Below are 27,240 nucleotides of genomic sequence, written 5' to 3' on the forward strand. Positions count from 1 at the left end.
AATAGGGCATAAATGTAAGATCTTGGGACCATCCTAAGGTACTAAATTTAAAATTTTATCGAACCTTGGGGAGCAAGTGAACGCTGAATTGAGGCTTAGGAGAAAGGGTAGAGTTAAATTTAAAAGACGCTTTATGCATCAAGGCTAATGAAATATCATACCGACAACATATTGGTAATGGAAATCACAGGCTAAAGTGCCTTACTTGAAGTTCGAGGGAATATAAGAGGTGGAGGGGGGATTCAAGTAAATTTTAAATTTAGACATGGGAGGACCAACGGAGCTTATCACATGGTTTTGAAGAAAAATATAGTTCTATTGATTTTTAATGTACAATATTCTATTTTCTAATGCTGATCTGCTTTGCAATTTTAGGCCATGTAGATACCTCACATAGTTGTAATCTCTGTTTGTTTGTGGGTCTCGTTTGTTTGTTGATAGCAATTTCTGCTCGTCCGAAGCTTGAATTATTATGTGGTTATATTTCTGATTGCCTTTGCTTTGAAATAGCTTTTACATTTTCTTCGAAAAACTTCTTTCTCGTATTTTTTTTTTTTTAATTAATTTTTCGCGTGTTAAACACGACACTACTTCCTTTTCTTTCCTCTTATTCTTGTAAGATCTATCACCCAGGAGATTCCTATACAAAACCCTTCTCCCTTCTTCCAAGTTGAAACCCTTTTCACTAATATTTCTAGCTGCTTCTCTAACTTTCTTCCCAAAAACATTTTGCTTCTCCACAAGTGTTTAAAAACCATTTTGTGAAACCCTGACAATACCAGATGCTAATCTTTCCAATTCCATATTGCAATTTTCTTGGAATTTTAGTTTCAAATTGCCATTCTGAATTCTATCAACATCACAACTACCCGGCAAGTAGTTTGTATTCTAAATTTCAGCTGTAAGTTAAATTTGAGCACTACTAGATGGTGCACTTTACTTTTAAGATCAATAAGGGTACTCCTATATACGTACCCTAGTGTCCTGGGTCTGTATTAACTATGTATTACTCGTTTAATAAGAATTAGGAACTATCAATTTTTCTATATTAGCAAAATCAATAAGGTTTTCTTTTGCAGTGAACGTTTTTAAATTCTTTTCAAAGAAAATTGTTGCAATTACAAACACTGAGTTAGTTTGTCAAACAAAGTAGGGGCGAGCAGGGTCCAGCCTTTGTTAGCCTCTTAAATAACACTGTCTTCGTTGGCTTAAATACAAAATATAGACATCGTATGTCATATCTCTTTTGCTTTCCCTTTAAAATCGGAGCCATCTTCCAAACACATAATCAGTTACACCACATGCGCAAGCCTGAAAAAAGAGTAGGTTACTGGAAAACTGAAATGAGAGAAAAATCATCTTTGAGAAAAAAAACAACGTTATACGTTGGTTTTTGAGTCACCCTCTAAGTAGGGGCCTCCCCCAGGCCACTCAGCGCGTCCCCAGGTGGTGGATAGGGGAACGTCCTGTAGATATGCAGGGCACCTCCTGGTAGGGAGGCGCGGACCAAGGGGGGCCGGTCTCTGGGGGTCTTGAAATATAGCTTGAATACCCACCTTTTGGGGCCATAAATTCAGGCGAATGAGGTGGAAGGCCCCTTTAATGTGCACTGGGCAGGTCCCATTGGCGTATGGATACGTCCCGCCAGTCACAAACTTCTCCCAGCAATGGGATAATTGCAGGTGATGTAGGACGCCAGAAGGGCGCATTATCGGTAGTAGATATAGCCGGCCCCTGCTATGGATGGAGAGGAGTGGCTTACCGCCGTCCTGAAATTAGGCAAGAAACCTCCTTTCTAACGTTAACGAACAAAGTTGTAAAAATAATCATAAAAACCTAAATAAAAGAACAATTTGTATCTTTTTTTCTTTTTTTTTGCTTTTATTTTACACTGGACCAAAGAATCTCTGTTCCCAAAGGACAAATATTATTATTATTATTTTTTTTTTACTTATGACCCACAGCAAGTTCAAAAAAGTACAACACGCTGCAGTTTAATAAAAGAAGAAAACCAAACTGGAAAAAAATTCAAGATAAGTACATATACTTCAGCAACAATTTGCCAATATGTATTTTTTTTTTTTTTTTTTTTTTTTTTTGTCAAGCCTATGTCCTAGATGCTAACATAGTCCTAAAATACTAAATACACTAAAACGGCATCTGATCGTTTGAGTTGATTAAGTAGAAACCTGCACAGCTGCATATTTTTAAGAATCAGAAAAAAACAACTGTAAATTCAATTTTTAATGAAAAAAACCTATACACGCAAAAAAACGTAGTGAAAAATCAGCGGAAAATAAGCTAAAAACATACGGAACCAAACAGCTTAAAAGGCAATAGCTTTCTGCTGAAGGTGTAATCGTCTTTGTGCATAAACAGCTTGTTAATATTTGCATGTTTACAGATGAAAAGCGTTTTTAAATTCAATTAGTCTTAGGCCAACTTATTTATTTTCACGTTTCATCCTGACAACTCTAATGAAAATTAGGTACTGCCCTAAAAACTTTTATAATTTTGAAACAACCAAAAGTAAAACTTAAGAATTCGTGGTTTTCAAGTATGAATAGATCTCAGATGCATCTAGGGGGGGGGTAATGCTGATGTCCTTGATAATTTAACCATGTCATAATTAATAAAGATAGCTTGAACACAAAAATATCTGCCTAGTTTCCAAAAATTTCAGGTTGAATCTAAATAAGCTTAGATTCTTAATTAAGAGTCCATTGAATACAAATCCATATTCTGCTTGGTATAGCTGTTCTGTTAGTGGCCCTAGAAGTTTTTAATGTCTCCTCTTTAATTTTCTTCTATTGTCACAATCCTGTACCAATTCGCCCTATGAAAGTTGACGCAGAAGCCTCGACTAAATTAAGAGAAACGTTTCTCGTGTATTGTTGTTATTTTTTGGCCACTTCGTATAGAAGGGTTGTCTAAAATACCCTGTTTTTGATATTTTTCGTTCACTTTAAGTTTATCTTGGTCATTCATTTTAATCTTTGTTGGTTTTAGGCTTCACCTATTCATTCTTAGTAATCACTGTTTTAAGTTCGCCTAATTAAACAAGTTTAATTCTACCTTTTTTAGGTTTCAATATCGCTCTTTACGTTTCCTTTAAAAACTGTCTATAGGAACGTTGTTTGAAATTATTATTAGAGTAGAAACAACCACTGTTGTTGACTCGAACACGCCCAGGGTATAAAGTTATTTTATTAATCATTCACTTTCTTTCCTCGTTGATAATTAGTTTTGGACTTGAACTTGGCCTTTGTAACACTGAATTACAATTGCTTAATGGCCTAAGGAATTTGGCATTAAAAATCATTTACACTCTTAATAACATTGCTTGGTAAGGTAGAGAGGGCACAAATCTTTACAGCCAATTTGGAAATTAGTTAAATTTAAATTATGACTAGCAACCAAATATATGATATATGAAATATATATATATATATATATATATATATATATATATATATATATATATATATATATATATATATATATATATATATATATATATATATATATATATATATATGTATATACATAAAATTATACCTTGTTCTGCAGGGGAAAAGTGGCAGGTATCCAGAATAACAAAGGTGAAAACTTGTTTCTTTGGGGTAAACCTGACGGCAATTTTAACTATCTCAGATCTAAATCCAAATCAAGAAGGTTCAAACAGAAAGGGTGGATTAACCCTTTGAACTGAATTTCCCGTTTTATAGATGCTATGACATGACAAGTTTATCCTGATTTGGATTCTAGACTCGCGAACGAATGAATACAACAGAAAAGAAGAAAAATTCGGTGACTATAAATATAATAAACTAACATAAATATTATTGTACTAGTCTAATTAAAATGATAATTACTTAAGTAGAAGAGGTAAAACAAGGCTGCGATCTAAAAGTGACGACGAATTAATTGGAGTATCAAACAGTTCGTGGTAACGAACTGTGAGTAAGGAGTGACTCGGCTCAATAGTTGCCGAAATTCTAAAAAAGAGTTTTGATACCAGTAGATATATCAAAAGAATCGAATTTTTATGCTGATTTCAAATATGCAAGTTTCATTAGGTTTAGTCTTACTCATCAAAAGCTAAAAGCCTGATAAAGTTTAACTGATTTTCGAAAAAATGCGGAAATACCTCCTAAAAGTAATAGAATCTTAATGAAAATCACATCATCAGATTCAGCGTATTAGAGAATTCTACTCTATATGTTTCAAACTCCAATCTGAAAAAATGTAGAATTTTATATTTTTTTGCCAGAAGAAAGATCACGGATGCGTGTCTTTTTTTTCTTTTCCATGGGTGATCGTATCGACCAAGTGGTCCTAGAATATCATGAGAGGGCTCATTGGAACGGAAATTAAAAGTTCTGGTGCCCTTTTTAAGTGACCAAAAAAATTGTCCTTTTTTCTCAAAATGGTCCGATCGAAATTTTGAGATAGCCATTTTGTTCAGCATAGTCGAAAGGTTGAACAACTATGCTTTTAGAGATATCATGACTCCCCGCAGCCCTTGGGGAAAGGTCTTTAAGTTACAAAATTTGCAAATTGTTTACATATAGTATTTTCTATTGGGTATGCATACAATTTTATTTATTTTTTTTTTTGGGGGGGGGGGTGAAATTTCAGCTGGTTGTATTTTCCACGGGGATAATTTTCCATGGGGAGGGAAGTTTCCAGGGGTGAATTTTCAGGTGAAATTTTACACTTGGGGAATTTGCCAAAATTTCTGTACGAAATTCTTCTTATGTCTTGCTTTCTCTTTGCCGACTCAATTTTACGCGTGGAGATGTTAATGGTAATTGTCCAGGGTAAATTTTCACCGGGATTGAATTGTCTAGAGAATACATCCGTCGGGAGGATGGATTTATCCGTGTAGTTGTGGCCAGATTTTCTGGCATTACTTAAATGAAAAAAAACGAAAGTTCGAAAAAACCGAAAAAAAATGAAAGTTCGACTGAAAGTAAGAAGCAACATTAAAACTTAAAACGAACAGAAATGATTACGTTTATGAGGAAGATTGCTCCTCCTCAACACCTCACTCTCTACGCTAACGTTTTTTTAGTACTTTTAAAAAAGCTCTTTATTGGTCAATTAACCGACCAGTGATTCAGGAGTGGGTCTTAAAGAATTTTGACAAAATTCAAACTTTTGCGTAAAGAGTGAGGTGTTGAGGAGGAGCAACCACCCTCATACACGTAACAATTTCTGTTCGTTTTAAGTTTTAATGTTGCTCCTTACTTTCAGCTGAAAAAAATGTTTTGTTTTTTCTTAGTTTGACTAAAAGAGTATCAAACAGTTCGTGGTAACGAACTGTAAGTAAGGAGCGACCTGGCTCAATAGTAACCGAAACTCTAAAAAAAGGAATTTTGATACCAATAGATACATCAAAAGAATCAGATTTTTATGCTAATTTCAAACCTATAAGTTTCATCAATATAAAATTCATCATATAACATTCATTACGTTTAATAGTACCTATCAAAAGTTACGCGCCTGAGAAAATTTGCCTTATTTTCGAAAAAGGGGGGAAAACCCTAAAAGTCATAGAATCTTACTAAAAATCACACCATCAGATTTAGCCTATCAAAGAATCCTACTGTAGATGTTTCAAGCTCCTATCTGCAAAAAATGTGGAATTTTGTATTTTTTGCCAGAAGCAAGATCAAGGATGCGTGTTTTTTTTTTACAGGGGTGATGGTAATGACCCAGTTGTCCTGGAATATCGTGGAAGGGCTCATACGAACGGGAATTAAAAGTTCTAGTGCCATTTTTAAGTGACCAAAAAAATTAGAGGCCAAATAGGCCCCCTCCCGCGCTCGTTTCTTCCCAAAGTCACCCGATCAAACTTTTGAGATAGCCATTTTGTTCAGCATGGTCGAATAATATAATAATTATGTCTTTGATGATGACTTAATCCCCCACAGTCCCCGGGGAAGGGCTGCAAGTTATGAACTTTGCCCAATGTTTACATATAGTAGTGGTTATTGGGAAGTATACAGAAGGGTTAAAAGTGATTGGAAGGCAACTTACATGCCCTCCACGCCCACCATTTCCCCAAACACATCCAATCAAAATTTTGAGATAGCCATTTTGTTCTACGTAGGAGGAGGACACTCCCCCACAGCCCTCAGGGCACGGGTTGTAAGTTATGCCATGGGGGCATATTAGATTTTTATAGAAAGCTTTGTCGTAGAAACTTCAAAAAGGACTCATTTGATTGAAAATTCAAAGGGCTAGTGCCCTTCTTTATAGTCGAAAGTGATTGGAGGACCACTGAATCCCCTCTCACGCCCACCTTTCCCCCAACTACATCCAATCAAAATTTTGAGATAGCCATTTTGTTCAACGTAGTTGAAAATTTGGAAAATTAGGTCTTTGAGAATGACAATCCCCCCCCCCCACCGCCCTCGGGGCAAGGGTTGTAAGTTATGCCCTGGGGGAATGTAAGGTTTTCATAGAAAGCGTTGTCGCAGAAACTTCAAAAAGGGCTTATTCGATTGGAAATTTAAATGGCTAGAGCCCTTTTCAATAGTCGAAAGTGATTGGAAGGCAACTAACACCCCATCCACGCCCGCCATTTCCCCAAACACATCCAATCCAAATTTTGAGATAGCCATTTTGTTAAAATATTTTGCTATTGAAGTATAAATGAAACTTAGAACGAACAGAAATTAAATAAACAACCAATGCGAATAAACATACAATAGATATTAATGTAAATGAATAAATAAATCTTAAAACAAGTGAAGCTTAAATTGAATATGCAAATCAAGTTTGATACGAACAAAAACACTACAAACAAGAGTTTGGGTATCGCCTCTTTCTCTCATTAAATAAAAAAAACAAGTTTTTTTAACTGAAAGTAAGGAACGACGTTAAAACTTAAAACGAACAGAAATTATTCCGTATATGAAGGGGGCTGTCCCCTCCTCAACGCCTCGCTCTTTACGCTAAAGTTTTTTTATTGTTTAAAAAAATAGAGTTGTGAGAAACTCAAAATTTAGCGTAAATAGCGAGGCGTTGAGGAGGGGACACCCCCATTCATATACGTAATAATTTATGTTCTTTTTAATTTTTTACGTCGTTCCTTACTTTCAGTTAAAAACACTTGTTTTTTTAATTTAATTTTTGAACGTTTTTGAATTAATGCAGGTTTTGATATTGGCTCACCGTACATGAATAATTAAAACAAAATTTGTATATTATATTTGGTTAAATGGATTTCTCGAAACTTGTTTAATTTTATTTACGAACGTTTTTATTAGTAATAAATATATGTAACTTAGAATTAACTTACGTAAACGAACTTCTATATTCATAAATTTTTAACACGTATATTAGGGGGTTCGCCCCCTAGTCAATACCCTGCTCTTTAAACTATAGTTCGAATTTTTTTTCCAGTTCTTTAAAAATGACCTCTTAATCACAATCAGTTGATCAGTTGAAAAACTTGTTTTTTTTTATTTAATTCCTGATCTTTTTCTTTAATAATGCTGGGAAATCCGGCGCCCCCTTCATAGCAATGTCCCTTCCCCCATGAAAACTTCCTTCATGGAAAGATCCTTCCATATAGCCCCCGACCCTCTCCTTCCCCCACCTACCAGAAAAAATCTCCTCTGAAAAAGTCTGTATACTTCCCAATAACCAATACTATATGTTAACATTGAGTAAAGCTCATAACTTTCAGCCCTCCCCCTGGGGACTGTGGGGGATCAAGTCATTCTAAAAGACATTTTTATCATATTTTCGACCATGCTGAACAAAATGGCTATCTCAAAATTTTGATCGGGTGACTTTGGGAAAAACATGAGTGTGGGAGGGGGCCTAGTTGCCCTCCATTTTTTTTAGTCACTTAAAAAGGGCACTAGAACTTTTAATTTCCATTCCAATGAGCCCTCACACGATATTCTAGGACCACTGGGTTGATACGATCACCCCTGGGGAAAAAAAAAAAAAAAAAAACAAACAAACAAACAAATAAACACGCATCCGAGATCTTTCTTCTGGCAAAAAATGGAAAATTCCACATTTTTGCAGAAAGGAGCTTGAAACTTCTAAAGTTGGTTTCTCTTATACGGTTAATATTATGTTTTTACTTTCATTAAGTTTATGTAACTTTTAGGGGGCCTTTCCCCATTTTTTCTAAAATCAACCAAATTTTCTCAGGCGCGTAACTTTTGATGGGTAAGATTAAACTTAATGAAACTTATATATTTGAAATCAGAATTAAAATCTGATTCTTTTGATGTATCTATTGGTATCAAAATCCCGTTTTTTAGAGTTTCGGTTACCATTGAGCCGGGTCGCTCCTTACTTACAGTTCGTTACCACGAACTGTTTGATTGTAAAAGTCTAAAACCTACTGCGTCATTGGCTCTTTACCGAAAACTATAAGCGCCTTGAACAGTCTTGGAAAGTATAAACAACATTAAATTGAATATTTGATGTGTATTGATATTAACTGTTGAAAGATCCATCAGGTCGAGAATTTATTTCATTTTAATTTTATTTTTATTTTTAATGTTGTAAGAACTGGAAAAGAAAATATTTTTAATATAATTCGTTTTCAGAGAAGCGCCAATGACGCAGTAGGCTTTTAGTTTTTATTTACAGTTAAGGAAGGGGGCAGTAAACTCTTGTTTGTAGTGAAATTACATTGGTTTTGAACAACTTTAGAAAGAACTAATAAATTAAACTGAATATTTGATGTATGATGATATTAATTGCTGAAAGCTCATCAGTTCAAAATTTTACTATAATTTTAATGTTTATTTTCAATATTAAGTACAAAAGAAAATATTTGTAATAAAATTGGTTTTATTACAAATATTTTAGCTGGTTGCCAAAAAGGGCAACCAGCTCCCCTTTCCCACGGCAATCACTTCCCCAAATACATCCAATCAAAATTTTGAGATAGCCATTTTGTTCAGTGTAGTTTAAAGATCCAGAAACTATTATTTTGAGAATGACAACCCCCCCCCTCTAAAAAACCCTCAGAGCAAGGGTTGTAAGTTATGCCCTGGGGGATATAAGGTTTTTGATAGAAATGGGGGTCGTGTAAACATCAGAGGGGGCTCACTTGATTGGTAATCAGACGTTCTACTGGGCTTTTTAACAGTCAAAAGTGATTGGAGGTCGACCAGCCCCCCCCCCTCCCCCAATACACCAATCATTTCCCAAAACATTTTCAATCATAATTTACGAGATAGCCATTTTGTTCAGTGTAGTTGAGAGGTTCAGAAGGTATGTCTTTGACGATAACCCCCCTATATGGCCCTCAGGGCAAGGGTTGTAAGTTACGCCTGGGGGTATATAGGGTTTTTATACAAATGGTGGTCGCATAAACGTCAAAGAGGCCTCATAAGATTGGTAATCAGAAGTTATAGTACTCTTTTTAAGAGTCAAAGTGATCAGAAGGCAAATACCCCCCTCCCCACACACACACACGTCGCATTTTCCCGAAACGTATCTGGTAGAAATTTTAAGATGGCCATTTGTTGTCGTTGAAACTTCAAAAAGGGCTCAGTCGGTTGGAAATTGAAAGGGCTAATGCCCTCTTTAATAGCCAAAAGTGATTGGAGGGCAACCATAGCCCCCCCACCCACCCACGCCCATCATTTTTCCAAACACTTTCAGTCAAAATTTTGAGATAGTTATTTTGCTTGACGCAGTTTAAAAGTCCAGAATTTATGTCTTTGAGGATGAGAACCCCCTCACAGTCCTCAAAGCAAAATTTGTAAGCTTTGCCCGAGGGCATTTAAGGTTTTATCGAAACGATGGTCGTATAAACTTCGGAGGGGGCTCAGTTGGAAGTTGAAGAGCCATTTTTAAGAGTAAAATTTATCGGAGGGCAGCTATGCCCCCCCCTTACGTCATATTCTCCCCAAATGCATCCGATAGAAATTTTAATATAGTTATGTGTCCAAAAATAGTCCAAAGATCTCATAACACGACCTTTGGGGTTAACAAAACCCCCCATTGAATAGCGGTAAGTCGGAGTAAGGGTTTTAAGTTATGCCCCGGGGGGATATAAGGTTTTTTATGAAGAGGTGGTCTTGTGAACTTTAGAGAAGGCTCGTTTGATTGGAAATGCACAGTTCTAGTTCCATCTTAAGAGTCAAGCGTGAGGGAGAGAAAATAGCCCCCTCCCTGATATCCTCTTTTCCCCAAAAACATTCGATCGAAATTTTGAGAGAATATAACAATGTCTTCAATAATCAAAGAGAATATAACAATATCTTATGTAATCAAATATAAGAAATATTTAGGTGGACGTTGAACTAAATCAAAACAAACTATGAGCATGTGGACTTTTAAAAAGGTGACAAAGCAATATCTCAAGAATAACTTATATTATTAAGTTAGATCTTTAAGAGTAAGTTGTGGGGGATTTTGAACTAGACAGAATGCACTATGTTTATACTTTTAGTACTACAACTACAGTAACTGTAACTAATGATGCTGGGAGTATTAAGGTGAAACTTCTAGGAAATGTTTAGGGGACGTTCAAATTAAACAAAAAACTGTATACATACAGGTTTTCAAAAGGCATATAAGCAATATCATAGGGAGTACCACTCTATAATAGTTAGAAATATCATTGAAACATTTAAAAAAAACTAATTTGATCCAAAATTAAAAGTTCTAGGGTCCTCTCTAGGACTAAAAAGAGATTGGAGGGCAATAAGCCCGTCTCTCAAGCCGATTTATTTCCCAGACACATTTAGTCAAATTTTGAGAGAAGTATTTTGTTCAGCATAATAGAACGGTCCAGCAACTATGTCTTTAGGGATATTAGGCATGCCAAACCCCCACAATTATCCAGTTGGCCCATTATGCTATATAACTAAATGCTGCTTTAAAAATAGATCAAAAGGCATTGTGTTTGCGGTTGCCATTAAGAAACTTCAGCAATATATCGACAACGACTGGTGGTATTAAGTTGAAGGGTTCGGGGCTACTACTATTACTACTTCTGCTCATACATCTTGAATAAATAAATATATTTTAAGTGTATCCAGGTTGTCAAAGAGCATAGATAGAATCTTCTCGGAATGATGAGTTTCATTTTTTCCGGTCAACTTGAGCAGGTATAAAATTAAGTTAAAAATACTATTTTTGTCAGGATTAAAAATTTTTGAAAAAATTTCTGCCAGCATACCAATAGCAAGCCAAACTACAGATTTTAATAGAAAAAAAACCAAAAGATATAAAATATTATTTTTTCATGAAAATGACTTTGTCAATAAAAAACGAACAGAAATTAATATAAAGAAACTTTTTCCACAAAACAAGTTTTTCAAAGAAAAGTAAAGAGCTCCATTAAGCCAAAAATGGGCAGAAATGAAGTCAAGCAATCATCCAAGCGTAAAACTGCCACAAATCACTATCATAGGCAGCGCGCTAGCGCTGCCTAAGTAAAGAACTATGTGGGCACAATGTGTTGTTTTTTGTTTGTTTTTCTCCATACCCGGGCACTTCGTATCGAAGGAGTTGTCGTAGAAACTTCGAAAAGGGCTCATTCAGTTGGATATTGGAGTGGCTAGTGCCCTTTTTAATAATCTAAAGTGATTGGAGGGCAACTAGCCCCCCCCCCTCCACGCCCTTCATTCCCCCAAACACATCCAATCAAAATATTTGAGATAGCCATTTTGTTCAGCGTAGTTGATTTCCAGTTAGAAAATATCTTTTTGAGGAGGACACTCCCCCACAACCCTCAGGGCAAGGGTTTTAAGTTATGCCCTGATGGCACATAAGATCAATGTTGACAATGTACAGTTTATTATTTTTCTTCTTTAAAGCAGGGCACTTCATATAGAAGGGGTCGTTGTAGAGACTTCAAAAGGGGCTCATTCGATTAGAAATCGTGAATTCTAGTGCCCTTTTAGATAGTCGAAAGTGATTGGAGGGCAACTAGCGCCAATCATTCCCACAAACACATCCAATCGAAATTTTGAGATAGCCATTTTGTTCAGTGTAGTTGATTTCCAGATAGAAAATGTGTTTTTGAGGAGGACACTCCCCCAAAACCCTCAGGGCAAGGGTTTTAAGTTATGCCCAGTAGGAACCTAAGGTTTTTATAGAAGGCGGTGTTGTACAAACTTCAAAAAAGGCTCATGCGAGTGGAAGTTCAAAGGGATTGTGCCGTTTTTAATAGTCAAAAGTTTTTGGAGGGAAACTAGCCCCCCCCCCCCATGCCAATCGTTCCCCCAAACAAATCCAATCAAAATTTTGAGATAGCCATTTTGTTCAGCGTAGATGATTTCAAGATAGAAAATGTGTTTTTGAGGAGGACACTCCCCCACAATCCTCAGGGCAAGGGTTTTAAGTTATGCCCTGGGGGCATATAAGGTTTTATAGAAGGCGTTGTCGTAGAAGCTTCAAAAAAAGACTCATTCGATTGGAAATTCAAAGGGCTAGTGCCCTTTTTAGTAGTCCAAAGGGATTGGAGGGCAACTAGCCCCCCCCCACGCCCATCATTCCCCCAAACACATCCAATCAAAATTGTGAGATGGCCATTTTGTTCAACGTAGTTGATTTCCAGATAGAAGATAGGTTTTTTGAGGAGGACACTCCCCCACAACCCTCAGGGCAAGGGTTTTGAGTTATGCCCTGGGGGCATATAAGGCTTTTATAGAAGGCATTGTCGTAGAAACTTCAAAACAGGCTTATTCGATTGGAAATTCAAAGGGCTAGTGCCCTTTTTAAAATTCGAAAGTGATTGGAGGGCAACTTCCCCCCCCCCACACTCATCATTCCCCCAAACACATCCAATAAAAATTTTGAGATAGGCATTTTGTCAGCGTAGCTGATTTCCAGATATATAATATTTTTGAGGAGGACACTCCCCCACAACCCTCGGGGGAAGGGTTTTAAGTTATGCCCTGGGGGCATATACGGTTTTTTATAGAAAACATTGTCTTAGAAACATCAAAAAATGCTCATTCGATTGGAAATTCAAAGGGCTAGTGCCATTTTTAAAATTCAAAAGGGATTGGAGGGCAACTAGCCCCCTCCCACGCCCATCATTCCCCCAAATACATCCAATCAAAATTTTGAGAGATAAAAAGTTTCCTTTCTTACATTGGACGATAAAATTTCATAAATATCCACCAAAACCCCGTTTTATTGTTGGGGCAGCAAGGTGTCCAGCCAGAATTGCGGCTACTGATCTATCTTGAATATTAGGAGAAATTAGAAATAAATTTAAAGCAAATTGCTCCGGAATTAAAAAAATTTATAACTTTAACCCATATTGGAGTGTTAATAACTCGTTACAAGTGATAGATTCTTTGGCTAATGTTTCAGCTAAAATAGTCAATTCATTTGATTTTACTACTCTGTATACAAATTTGTCACTTAATTTAGTATTCGAAAAATTGAAAATGGTGATAAAGAAATCTTTTCTTTTGTCTAATATCGGATTTTTGAAAACTGATACTTTTAATAAAAAGCCCGATGGACGAATTTCTATAGAAGTACTATTAATTCAAGATGTTATAGCTTGGATATGGTATGCAATCTATTAGAATTTGTTTTATTTAATACATTTTTAAGATTTGATGGGAATTTGTATAAACAAACCTTAGGTATTCCTATGGGTGGGAATGCGAGTCTATTCATAGCAGACCTGTTTTTAAGTCAATTAGAATACAAATATATGATAAATACAAATAGCCCAAGCAATGTAAAATATAACCTTTCAAATAATAAAAGATATCTGGACGATCTCTTAGTAATAAATTGTGCAGAGTGTATGGATATTTCAAAAAATATTTATCTACAAGAGTTAATTCTTGAGCCTAGCTATGGGATGGGACACTCCGACCATTTCTTGGATTTAAAAATTAATATTTCAAATAATAATATATTAGTTTTTAAATTATATAATAATACGGATGATTTTAATTTTGAAGTAATTAATTTTCCATTCCTTGAAAGTAATATACATTCAAATATTACTTATTCGCCTTATTATTACCAATTATTTAGGTATGCATAAATATGCAGTAATTACACAGATTTTAAAAATAGATGTAAAAAGCTGAGCGAAAAACTGATCTCAAGAGGTTTTTCTGCCAAAAAATTAGTTGGTAATTCAAAAAATTTAGTTTTATTTATCATGAACTTTTAAGTAAATATACAAAAATTTGTAAAGAAATACTGAATGATATTTTAATATAATTTCTCTTGCGCTTTTCTTTTTTGGAATTTTGAGTTTGTAGATGTTTTCAAGCAAGCTTGAGGATCTTTAAATTGGCAATTGGTTCCAGATACCAATAAAAGACACATTTGGAATAGTCTTTATTTGTTCCAGAATGGTCTCTGCTCAGGGACCTTTGGGATTTTCTTAAGAAAAAATTGAAACACTTTTTGTATGTATTTTTTAATCGCTTGACTAGTACGCATGAATTTTACAAGTTTAACCTGACATAGGGTTACCATATAGATCTTATGGTAGAGGCTCCACCGTGCCGGGTAAGGAAAGTAAAGCCTCAAAACCCGTTAAGACCGGTGGTATTTCTTCTGATGAGCCCTAACTGTAAGGTTCTACTTGGAAATGTTTTGGTAGATGTGAGGTGCTTTTGCTTATAAATTTACAACGACTTACAATTATTGATGACGACTTAGCATGAATTTGGACATTTCTATTTAGTTGACGGTTCGGGTATACTGTTGCGTCCTAGGTAGTTGGATAGATGGGTAAGGTGAAAGCCTCGTTCAAGTGTACATTTGTCTCAATTGCTGGATTAGGACAACAGTTTTTTTTTTTTTTTTTTTTTTTTTTTTTTTTTTTTTTTTGCCAAGTAATTACCTCTTAAACATAATATACTGATATTTAGTAATCAAAATGTTAAAATTATTTGATTTATTAAAGTTATAAAAGTAAAAACATTTATATTTATATTTAAACATTTATATAAAAACATTTAAAAACATTTATATGTATATTAAATTGACAATGCAAATTCATTTGTATTTTTTTCAGTAAAGTGCAAATTTTGTTCTGGCCTTGGGAAGGCATAGGGGTTTTGAGCCAAACTTATGTTAATTTCTGCTCGTTTTGAGTTTGACTCGGTTATTTATTTTGTTCGTTTTGGGTTTCATTTATTTATCGATGCTGATTTGTGGTAGTTTCGAGCTTGGTAGATTATTTGATTTTATTTTTGCTCATTTTTTGTTTAATGGAGTTCTTTACTTTTCTTTGAAAAACTTATTTTGTGGAAAAAGTTTTTTTAATTAATCAATAAATAAATGAAACTCAAAATGAACAGAAATTAGAATAAATAGCCGAGTCAAACTCGAAACGAGCTAAAATTAACCCTAGTAGGGCTGGTAACCCCCATGCCTTCTCAAGACCATAATTTGCGCTTTACTGAAAACAAAACATTTTTAAATTTTTTCACTTATTTTACTTAAATAAGCAAAATCTTTTTTTACCCACTTTTTTTACCCTTTTTATATTTTAAGGAATAAATATCAGTACACATATATTAAACTAACAGTCCACGGCAATGTTTTTTCAGTAAAGCCTAAGTTATGTTTTGGTCTTTAGAAGGCATGGGGGTTTCAGCCCCAGTAATGTTAATTTTTGCTCATTTTGAATTTTACTCGGCTATTTATTATAATTTCTGTTCGTTTTGAGTTTATAGGTACATAAAACTGACAATCCACGTCATTCATACTCCTGCTATTTACCCGTGCCCCAGCCATTTAAACATTTGCCTCTCAATTACTTGGCTTTTCTCTGTCTACAATTACCCAGCCCAGTCTTGATGCAACCTATTGCCCAAAATACTTGATAAATTCAATTCAAAATGTTACCCAATGTTAACTTATAGTATTGGTTATTGGGAAGTATACAGAAGTTTTCAGGGGGAATTTTTTCTGGTAGTGGGGGGTGGGGATGGGTCGGGGGTTGTATGGGAGGATCATTTCATGAAGTAAGTGGTCATGGGGGAAGGGACATTGCTATGAAGGGGGTGTCGGATTTCCCATCATTATTTTTTTTAAAAATCAGAAATTAAATATAAAAAAACAAGTTTTTCAACTGAAAGTAAGGAGCAACATCAAAACTTAAAACGAACAAAAAAATATTAGCTATATGATTGGGTTCACCTTCTAGTCAATACCTCGCTCTTTACGCTAAAGATTTCTTAGTACTTTCATAAGGGCTATTTATTCTAATCAACGGCCTTTGTGATTAAGGGGGCATTTTTAAAGAATTGGAACAAAATTCGAACTGTAGCGTAAAGAGCAAGGTATTGAATAGGGGGCAAACCCCCTAATATACGTATTAAAAATATATTAATATAGAAGTTCGTTATGTAAGTTAATTCTTAAGTTACGTATATTTATTACTAATAAAAACGTTCGTAGATAAAATTAAACAAGTTTCAAGAAAGCCTTTTAACCAAATAAAAGTAAAATTAATATGCAAATTTCTTTTTAATTATTCATGCACGGTGAGCCAAAATCACAACCTGCATTAATTAAAAAACGTTCACAAATGAAATAAAAAAAACAAGTTTTTTTTAACTGAAAGTAAGTAACGACGTTAAAACTTAAAACGAAGAGAAATTATTCCATATATGAAAGGGGCTGTCCCCTCCTCAACGCCTCGCTCTTTACGTTAAACTTTGACTTTCTCACAACTCTATTTTTTTTAAACAATAAAATTTTGTTTTAATTGCTAATTTTTTTAATTAACTTTAACGAAATTCACACCATCAGATTCAACTTATCAACGAACATATTAAAGAAGCTTCAAACTCCTATCTGCAAAAATGTGGAATTTTGCATTTTTAAGTAACTTTAACGAAAATTACACCATCACATTCAGCTTATCAGAGAACCCTATTAAAAAAGTTTCACGCTCCTATCTGCAAAAAGGTGGAAATTTGCATTTTTGCTCGAAGAAAGATCACGATGCGTGCCCTCCAAAAACTGGAGGGCAACTAGGCCCCCTCCCACGCTCATTTTTTTCTCAAAGTCACCCAATTAAAGTTTTGAGATAGCAATTTTGTTCAGCATAGTCGACAATCTAATAAATATGTCTTTTAGGATGACTTAATCCCCCACAGTTCCCAGGGGAAGGGCTGCAAGATATGAACTTTGCCCACTGCTTACATATTGTATTGGTTATTGGGAAGTATACAGACATTTTCAGGAAGGATTTGTTTCTGATGGGGGGGGGCTGGAGGAGGGGGTTTCTCAGGAGAATCTTTCCGTGGAGGATGTTTCTTTGGGGTAAGGGACATTTCTATGAAGGGTGCGCTGGATTTCCAAGCATTATTTAAAAAACGATCAGAAATTAAATTAAAAAAAAAAAGTTTTTTCAACTGAAAGTAAGAATCACACTTTCAGATTCAGCGTATCTAAGAACCCTGCTGTAGAAGTTTCAAGCTTCCGCCTGGATAAATGTGGAATTTTTTTTTTTTTTTTTTTTTTTTTTTTTTTTTTTTTTTTTGCCAGAAGAAAGATCACGGATGCGTGTTTATTTATTATTATTTTTTTCAGGGGTGATCTCATCGAACCAATGGTCCTACAATATCGGTAAAGGGCTCATTTGAACAGAATTTAAAAGTTCTAGTGCCCTTTTTAAGTGGCCGAAAAAATTGGAGGGCAACTAGTCCCCCTCCCATTCCTCTTTTTCCTTTAAAGTTGTCTGATCAAAATTTTGAGATAGCCACTTTGCTCATCATAGTTGAAAAGTCCAGTAGATCCCTTTAGCGATAACTTGACCCCCCACTGCCCTTTAGGAAAGGTCTTTTTATTCATGAAATTTGCCCATTGGTTACATGTAGTATTTGTTATTGGGAAATAAACAGGGTTTTTTTTTGGGGGGGGGGTGAATTTCCTGTTGGGAGGATTTTCCACGGGAAGAATTTTTCGGGGGAGGGGGGGACTTTCCAGGGGATATTTTACACTGGCGGAACTTGCCAGAATTTCTGAGTGAAATTCTTTTTATTTGTCTTGCTTTCTTTTTGCGGATTCAATTTCACATGTGGAGATGTTAGAAACTATTGCATATACGAGGGGATTTCCCTCTCCTCAATACCTTGCTCTTTACGCTAAAGCTTGACTTTTTGTCCCAATTCTTTAAGAACACTTTTTGAATACTTTTGAATACATTTGAATACTTTTCCCCGTGCCCATCCATCCAAAGCATTACAATACATTTATCATTAAAAAATGTTGCCTAAACTGTCCTGTATGTAAATAGTCAGCCAAAATCTGGATTCTTATAGAAAAATAAAAAAAACAGTTTTTTCAACTGAAAGTAAGGAGCAACAAACTAAAAACCAACAGAAATTATTCAGTATATGAGGGGGGCTGTCCCTTCCTCAACCCTCGCTCTTTACGCTAAAGTCTTAAAGTTCTTTAAAAACACCTCTCATTCAAATTTAACGGTCCTTGTGTTAGAGTAGTCTTTCTTAGAAAATTGTGACAAAAAGTCAAACTTTAGCCTAAAGAGCGAAAATTGAGGAAGGAGAGAGCCACCTTGTATGCGGAATAATTTATGTTCGTTGTAAGATTAATGCCATGGCTTTTACATGCCATGGAGCCTTTGTAGATTGTTGTGTTATCATTTTATTGTTCTATGGAAAATAAATCTATTTATCTATCTATCTACCTTCTTACAGTTGGAAAAACTGTTGTTGTTTTTTTAATATATTTCGGACGATTTTTTAATCATGCCGCGAAATCCCCCCCTCTTGTAAAATTCCCTCGGTAAGATCCCGCCCCCCCGGAAAATTTACTCTGCACGGATAATTCTCCCCGTGGAAAATCCTCCCTAAAAAAAGAGTCTGTATATTTCCAAATAACAAATTATACATTCAAACAATGGGCAAATTGCGTAAAGCTTTTTCCTTGGGGACTCTTGGGGTCATGTCATCCACAAAGGAATAATTATTGGACCTTTCAACTATGCGGAATCAGATGGCTATCTCAAAATTATGATCAGATGTCTTTGGGGAAAAAAAGAGTGGTTAGTTGCCCTCCAATCTCTTCGGTCACTTTAAAAGGGCATTTGGAATTTCGATTTTCGGTTGAATGAACCCTCTTCTGATCTTCTAGGACCATTGTCTCGATACGATCACCCCTGAAAAAAATAAATTAAACACGCATCCGTGATCTTTCTTCTGAAAATAAAAATACAAACTTTCACATTTTTGACGAAATGAGCTTCAAACTTCTGCAGTAGGGTTCTCTGATATGCTGAATCTGACAGTGTGATTTTAATTAAGATATCTTGACTTTTGGATGGTGTTTCCTCCTTTTGTGAAAATCAGGAAAATTTCCTCAGGCTCGCAGCTTTTGATAGGAACTATTAAACGTAATGAATTTTACATAGGCTACTGTATTTGGAATCATTATAAAGAATCAATTTTTTTCGATGTATCTATTGTTATTAAAATTCCATTTTTAGATTTTTGGCTACTATTGGGACGAATCGCTTCTTACTTACTATTGATTACCACAAACTGTTAAAACAAACTGAAAATAGACCTAAAATACTCTTTTCTTTACGAATGAAAAAGACTGTGTCAATTAAAAAAGAACAAAACTTAATTCTAAAACACTTTTTCCACAAAAGAAGCTTTTTGAAGATTAAATAAAAAAAAAAACAAGTCTTTTTTAACTGAAAGTAAGGAACGACGTTAAAACTTAAAACGAACAGAAATTATTCCGTATATGAAAGGGGCTGTCCCCTCCTCAACGCCTCGCTCTATATATATATATATATATATATATATATATATATATATATATATATATATATATATATATATATATATATATATATATATATATATATATATATATATATATATATATATATATATATATATATATATATATATATATATATATATATATATATATATATATATATATATATATATATATATATATATATATATATATATATATATATATATATATATATATATATATTACTTATTTAGTATCCGGTAAACACGCGAGAAGTGAAGTTTGGTTAATGCTAATGAAATAAAACAAAGTGTGATAAAAATATTATAGTTTAGAAAAGAAATTGGGCTATATATTTGCACATTAGGGGGGGGGGGTAAAGTATAGCATTTATTGAATACGTAACCTAAGCTAACCTAGGTACCTTTTTTGCCCCTTCAACCCCAAAAAAACTAAAGTTTAAATATTTATCACAGAGTGAGCAATACCTCACTAGGCAGCGAAAACCTGTTTTTCATATAACGTCTTTGACATTTCGATGCTGTTCTTCTCGCGTGTTTACCGGATACTTAATAAGTACCATATATATAGATATATATATATATATATATATATATATATATATATATATATATATATATATATATATATATATATATATATATATATATATATATATATATATATATATATATATATATATATATATATATATATATATATATATATATATATATATATATATATATATATATATATATATATATATATAAAAATATATATATATATATATATATATATATATATATATATAAATATAATATATATATATATATATATATATATATATATATATATATACACACACACACACACACACACACACACACACACACACACACACACACACACACACACACACACACACACACACACACACACACAAAAATATATATATATATATATGTATATTTGTATATCTATATATGTATATAGGCTACATATTGAAAATGTGAAATTTGTATATTAATATCTTAAGCAGTTTTTATTTCCTTTTCAAAAATGTTTCTTTTTCGTTTATGTTACTTTGGATAACCGTATGCGATGCTAATCAAACTGAGAGCCAAACTCTAATTCCTCAGAGTTGTTTTTATAAAACTTATACCACGCCTAATATCCGAACTAACAGTGAAACAAAGACTCGAACGGGTCTTCTAAAACCAAGTGATCGAGAAAGTTTAAAGTTGGCAAAGTAAAATTTCAGTGCTCATTTGCATAATCACTATTTAAATATAGATTTCTTTTCGTGTAGCTAATTCCAAGATGTGAAATTTGGACGAAATAAAGTGTAGCCACCATGGCCTCCCGTGGAACTTTTCTAGAGAGGAGGGCGAGCTTTCGCAGTTTCCTCACGGGAAGGAGTACTGAAAAAGGAATTTGATCTCAGAAAAGTTTCATATTTCCTCCAAATATTACAACAAATTCAGTTTTTGTGTACTTGGGTCTTTCAAGGGAAAGGGGGGATTAATTGTAGGTCTATTCTTTCCTCTGGATGTCCATAGAAATCCACTTCTTTCCAAAAGGATTAAATTTATTACAGGAAAAACTGTATTTTTTCCTAGCTATACACACGGGAACCCCCAGACATTTCTCCAGGAGAGGGCAAGCCTGCGCAGAATCTTTGAAGCGGAGAGCAGATTTGAAGGTTTTTTTTTAGCAAGAATAGTGTCTTTCTTTTTCTTTATCTCAAGTCATTAGATAAAAAAAAGAGTTTTTCAACTGAAAGTAAGGAGTAACGTTAAAACTTAAAACGAACAGAAATTATTACGCATATGAGGGGGGTTGCTCCCTCCTCAACACCTCGCTCTTTACGCTAAAGGGTTTTATTATTTTTAAAAAAGCTTCTTATTGTTCTAATTAAACGACCCTTGTGTTTCAGGAGTCTTTCTTAAAGAATTGAGACAAAATTCCAACTTTAGCGTAAAGAGCGAGGATTGAGGAGTGAGCAACCCCCTCATATACCTAATAATTTCTGTTCGTTTTAAGTTTTAATGTTGCTCCTTACTTCCAGTTTAAAAAATATGTTTTTTAATCTAATTTCTGATCGTTTTTTAAATAATGCCAGGAAATCTGCTCCACCTCCACGGAAAAATCCCCCTTCCCACTGAAATATCCTCTTGACAATTAAATCCCGGTCAAAATTTACCCTGGACAATTATTTTTAAAATCTCCACGCGTAAAATTGAGTATGCAAAGAAAAAGCCAGACATATAAAAGAATTTTATACAGAAATTCTGGTAAATTCCCCCAGTGTAAACTTTCCCCTGAAAAGTTAACTTCCTGGAAACTTTCTTCCCCGTGTAAAGTTCTTCCCACGGAAAAACCCTCCAGCTGAAAATTCGTCCTCCCCCCGAAAAATGTATGCATAGTTCCCAATAACAAATACTATACGTAAAAAACGGGCAAATTTTATCACTTAAAGACCTTTCCCAGGGGCTGTCGGGGTCGTGATATCTCCAAAGGCATAGTTTATGGGCCTTTCAACTGTGCTGAACAGAATGGCTATCTAAAAAATTTTATTAGACGGTTTTGATAAAAAAAAGGGCGTGGGAGGGGGCCTAGTTACCCTCCAATCTTTTTGGTCACTGAAAAAGGGCCCTAAAAGTTTTAGTTTCCATTCGAATGAGGTCTCTCACGATATTCTAAGACCACAGGGTCGATACGATCACCTCTGGAAAAAAAAATAAACACGCATCCGTGATCTTTCTTCTGGAAAAAATACAAAATTCCATATTCTTGTAGATAGAAATTTAAAACCTCTACAGTAGGTTTCTCTGATACGCTGAATCTGATGGTGTGATTTTCATTAAGATTCTTAGACTTTTAGGGGGTGTTTCCCTTTTTTGGAAATCAGGCAGTTTTATTCAGGCTTGTAACTTTTTAAAGGTAACAGTGAACTTAACGAAACTCATATACGTGGAATCAGCATAATAAGCCAATTCTTTTGATATATCTATTGGTGTCAAAATTTTGTTTATTAGAGTTTATATTACTATTTAGTTTCATCACTCCTTACTTACAGCTCGTTACCACGAATTGTTTGATTGAGGGGTGTCAGAACATTTTCCTTAGAGGGGCAAGGGTGATAAAAAGACAAAAAGTCTTCTGTGTGCAGTTTTTCCAAATTTTTATAGGGCTGGAGCTACTTTACCTCTCCTTTCCTTCAAAAGTATAGGCACGATTAATGTCCATTTTGTATACACGATATAAAGTCATCGAGGGATGTCAGCAACTTTTCCCAAGAGAGAGGATGGAAATATAACATTAGAACTTTTTTTGTTCATATTTTTCAAATTGTCTTTGGTGACTTCTTGGGAGCTTGTCTAAACACCCTGTCGCTGCATCATAGAGCTATGAGATAAAAGGAGCGGTACAAAGTTTTTCTTTTTTTCCACATTTCTAAGGTTGGGTTGTTCCACTTCAGGTTGTTCATCATTCTTTGCATGCTTCTGAGATTTGGTTGTTCAACATCACATTAGTTGCCCAAGCTTTTGGGCTGATGAGAAACAAAACCTTAGACAAATTTGGATACAAATTTCTGTTTATACTTAATGTTTTATTTTTATGTATAAGAAATTAAGGTACTTGTGCATTATAACTAAACCAGCGCTATACACGAAAGAAGTCAAGTTTGGTTAATGCTAATGAAATAAAATAAAATAGGATGGAAATATAACAGTTTAGAAACAAATTTGGGCTATATATTTGCACATTAGGAGAGGGGAGTAAAGCATAGCATATATTAAATACGTAACCTAACCTAACTTAGGTACCTTTGCTCCCCCCTTTCTAAACCTAAAAAAAATCGTTTATATATTGTAAACTCAATGAGAAACCATGCTTTGCAATCCATTTATATCTTGCAAATAGACGTTTGATAGATTTCGTGTCTGGTTTCCTTGTACAGTCTATAGCGCTGGTTTAGTTATAATGCACAAGTACCGAAATTAATGATTGCTTTTATTGCAAGTTAATTTTTCAAACAGTCCTTTTAAAAAAATATAAAGGGCGATTTCAAAGCCAAAAACAAGTAGAAATAATGTCATGTAGTAAGTCAAACTTAAAATGAACAGGAACTAATATAAATAAAAAAACCTAAACAAGCAGAAACTAAAGTCAGGTCAAACTTAAAATAAGCAGGAATTACCACAATTTAAATGGGTCTACCGTTCCTGAAACCTTTTTAAGAATACAATGGAGTTGCGCGTTTATTAGTCCGTAAACATCAATGTAATCCATACAAAATGAAGTGTAATAGTAGACCCTGTGCAGTAATGTAGACTTTTGCCAGATGAATTCTCTAACGAAAGAGCAATGAGAACATTTATTCACTTTTTATTAAAGCTTTAAGTTACATCCGCTTTAAATGTTAAAATGTTCAGCTAAAACCCTTTGAATGACGGTCGGCAAATCAAAGGCTTCCAATCGACAACTGGCCTTATTTTCTGCCCTTGAAAATGATTTCAGAAAAGTTCTAATAAGATCTTTCTATATAGAAAAGAGAGTCTAAGAGACGACAGCCCTCATGTATAAGATGGTTAATTTAGTTTTAAGTTCTAATTGCACTCCCTACTATTATTACTAAATTTTTTTTTATCTATTCAGTTATACTTATTAGAGAAGGGATGTACAACGTATAGTCTGGCGACATGCCAACAATTACAGGCTATGGTGAAAAACTGAACAATATCTACTATCAGATTTAGATTATTGTCGTCAATTCTGCTTATAATCTAAGAGCCCGAAGTTCGTGAAAGATAGATTCCATCAACAAATTTCTAGATATTGATATAGTAATTTCTTCTGTTAGCTGGTTAAGGTCACACTTAAACACCAAGATTTTCGTGATCCTCATTCATGCATAGCTTCTAACTGTGAATTGATTCAACTTCATCTCAACCTCCAGACAAACTATAAATTACGAAAGTGCTGATGAATAGGTACTTATTTTCTAATTCACTGCTCTGCAGAAATGGGGGAATGCCCTTGATCATTAAGCAAAGCTTCAGTACTGTTGCAAATTTTGTCAGCAGAGAAAATGCACTACTGTCGAACAGTCTGTGCTAAACATCTCCATTTTAGTCGTTGTTTCTGACAACAAGGCAATGATAGGTCCTTTTTTGGCTAATCAATCTTTATTGGCTAATATATTGCATATATTGCCGAAAAAAAGTCAGAAAATCTGACGACTCAGATCTCACTTCTCAGGTCATTTTTTTTCAAAAATCTATGTTATTCTGCTCAAGTCAGTGATCTAAGGACTTTGAGAAAGATATTATCCAAGTCCTCTGTTCATGGTCCTATTGGGTAGACACATTTGAATGTAAGCACCTTTAACTAAGATTAATGAGCATTATAATCTTGGCAGTTTGCTTAAGCAAAAAGCGAAACCAAAGCAGAACAATACGCCTGTTTTTAGCCGATTAATATGCTAAAATGGTATCAAACAGTTCATGGTAACGAAGTGTAAGAAAGAAGCGATCCGGCTTAATATTAACCGAAACTCTAAAAAACGGAATTTTGATACCAATAGATTTATCAAAAGAATCAAATTTTTATGCTAATTTCGAATATATAAGTTTCATTAAGTTTAGTCTTACTCATTAGAGGTTAAAAACCTGGGAAAATTTGCCTTGTTTTAGAAAAAAGAGGAAAACACCCTCTAAAAGACATAGAATCTTAATGAAAATCACACCATAAGATTGAGCGTATCAGAGAACCCTACTGTAAAAGTTTAAACTCCTATCTGAATAAAATGTAGAATTTTGTATCACGGATGCGTGTTTATTTTTTTTTTTTTTTTTTTTTTTTTTTTGGGGTGATCCTATCGAACCAGTGGTCCTAGAATATCGGGAGAGGGCTCATTCAAACGGAAATTAAAAGTTCTAGTGCACTTTTTTAAATGACCAAAAAATTAGAGGGCAGCTAGGCCCCCTTCCATGCCCCTTTTTTTCAAAATCGTCCAATCAAAATTTGGAGATAGCCATTTTGTTCAGCATAGTTGAAAGGCCGAATAACTATGTCTTTGGAGATATCATGACCCCTGGAGAAAGTTCTTTAAGTTACAAAATTGGCCCATTGTTTACGTATAGTATTTATTATTGGGAAGTATGCTTACATTTTTCGGGTGGGGGAGGGCGAATTTTTGACTGGTGGGATATTCCACGGGGGTAATTTTCCATGGGGTGGGAAGTTTCCAGGGAGTGAATGTTTAAGGGAAATTTTACACTGGGGGAATTTGCCAGAATTCCTTTGCGAAATTCTTATAACGTCTTGCTTTTTCTTTTCCGACTCAAATTTACGCGTGGTGATGCTAAGAGTAATTGTCCGGGGTAAATTTTTACCAGCACTGAAATCTCTAGAGAATAAATCCGTGAGGAGGAGGGATTTTTATGTAGAGGTGTATCCAGGTGCCAACCAGGTCAACTGAAAGTAAGAAGCAACAATAAAACTTAAAACGAACAGAAGTTATGACGTATATGAGGGGGGTTGCTCTTCCTCAACACCTCGCTCTATACACTAAAGTTTGAATTATGTCCCAATTCTTTAAGAACGAATCCTGAAACACAATATTCGTTTAATTAGAACAAGAAGCTTTTTTTTAAAATACTAAAAAACTTTAGCGTAAAGAGCGAGGTGTTGAGGAAGAGCAACCCCCCTCATATACGTAATAATTTCTGCTCGTTTTAAGTTTTGATTTTGCTCTTTACTTTCAGTCTATTTTTTTTTTATATATTTCAAAGGGAAACGGCACTTATGTGGAAAATTAATCTTCAGTAATTTACTTCTGATATTACTTCTCAGCTTTCATTCCACTTGATCAGTGATCTAAGGACTCTAATGAGAATATCGAAGTCCTCTGTTCAATGTTTTTTGGGGGTAGATAATTTTAAATCTAAGTACGTTTAACTGAGTTCTATGCACTTTGATTCAGCAAAAATTTGTGCCAAAATCGTTGAACAAAGGTCAGAGAAGTGAGATCATAGCTGCAAAAAGAGGCCTATAGAATTCCCCTTCTTATTTCCATGTCCATTATATAAAAATTTCCATGTCCATTTTTCAGGGGTGGATCCGGGATTTTTTTACGGGGGGGGGGAGGTCAAATAGATTTATCCAATAAACTTGCATTAGGAGCAAGTTTAATTAACGCAAACTTGAGTTAATTAAGTAAATTACACTAATTTAAACTACGTTAGGGGGAAGACGCCCCCTCTGGGTCCGCCACTGCCATTTTTAAAAAATCATACTAAATACTTATTTTAAGTTATGTGGGTTTCTATGTCACCCTTTAGTAGAGGCAGTCGTTCCAGGGCTCACAAGAATATTTTGTTTTGTGGGGATTAAGGATATAGTCAAAAAGAAAAGTTCCAAGTTTGGCAACCCCCTTTTCTCAAAAAAGATTAAAGTTGTATAAAGATGAGCAGTTTTCACGGCTGAAAGGAT

At 34.5% G+C, this 27,240-nt stretch overlaps 1 protein-coding gene and 1 long non-coding RNA gene across 2 annotated transcripts in view; one reads left to right on the forward strand and one right to left on the reverse strand.

Annotated features, from left to right (window-relative positions):
* LOC148947820 (uncharacterized) overlaps nt 1–27,240 on the forward strand; it is a 325,198-nt gene that overhangs the window by 93,666 nt on the left and 204,292 nt on the right. The gene's annotated exons all lie outside the window — the stretch shown is intronic.
* Nucleotides 996–27,240, reverse strand: part of LOC148947821 (uncharacterized) — a 68,014-nt gene continuing 41,769 nt past the window's right edge. Inside the window, exon 4 of the long non-coding RNA XR_016142309.1 lies at nt 996–1,311. This is a non-coding gene — a long non-coding RNA (uncharacterized LOC148947821). The remainder of the gene's footprint in view (nt 1,312–27,240) is intronic.

This window comes from Artemia sp. Qi Xiang Cuo, chromosome 10, assembly GCF_049724085.1.
Source record: "Artemia sp. Qi Xiang Cuo chromosome 10, ASM4972408v1, whole genome shotgun sequence".
In the NCBI taxonomy this organism is placed as follows: Eukaryota; Metazoa; Arthropoda; class Branchiopoda; order Anostraca; family Artemiidae; genus Artemia; species Artemia sp. Qi Xiang Cuo.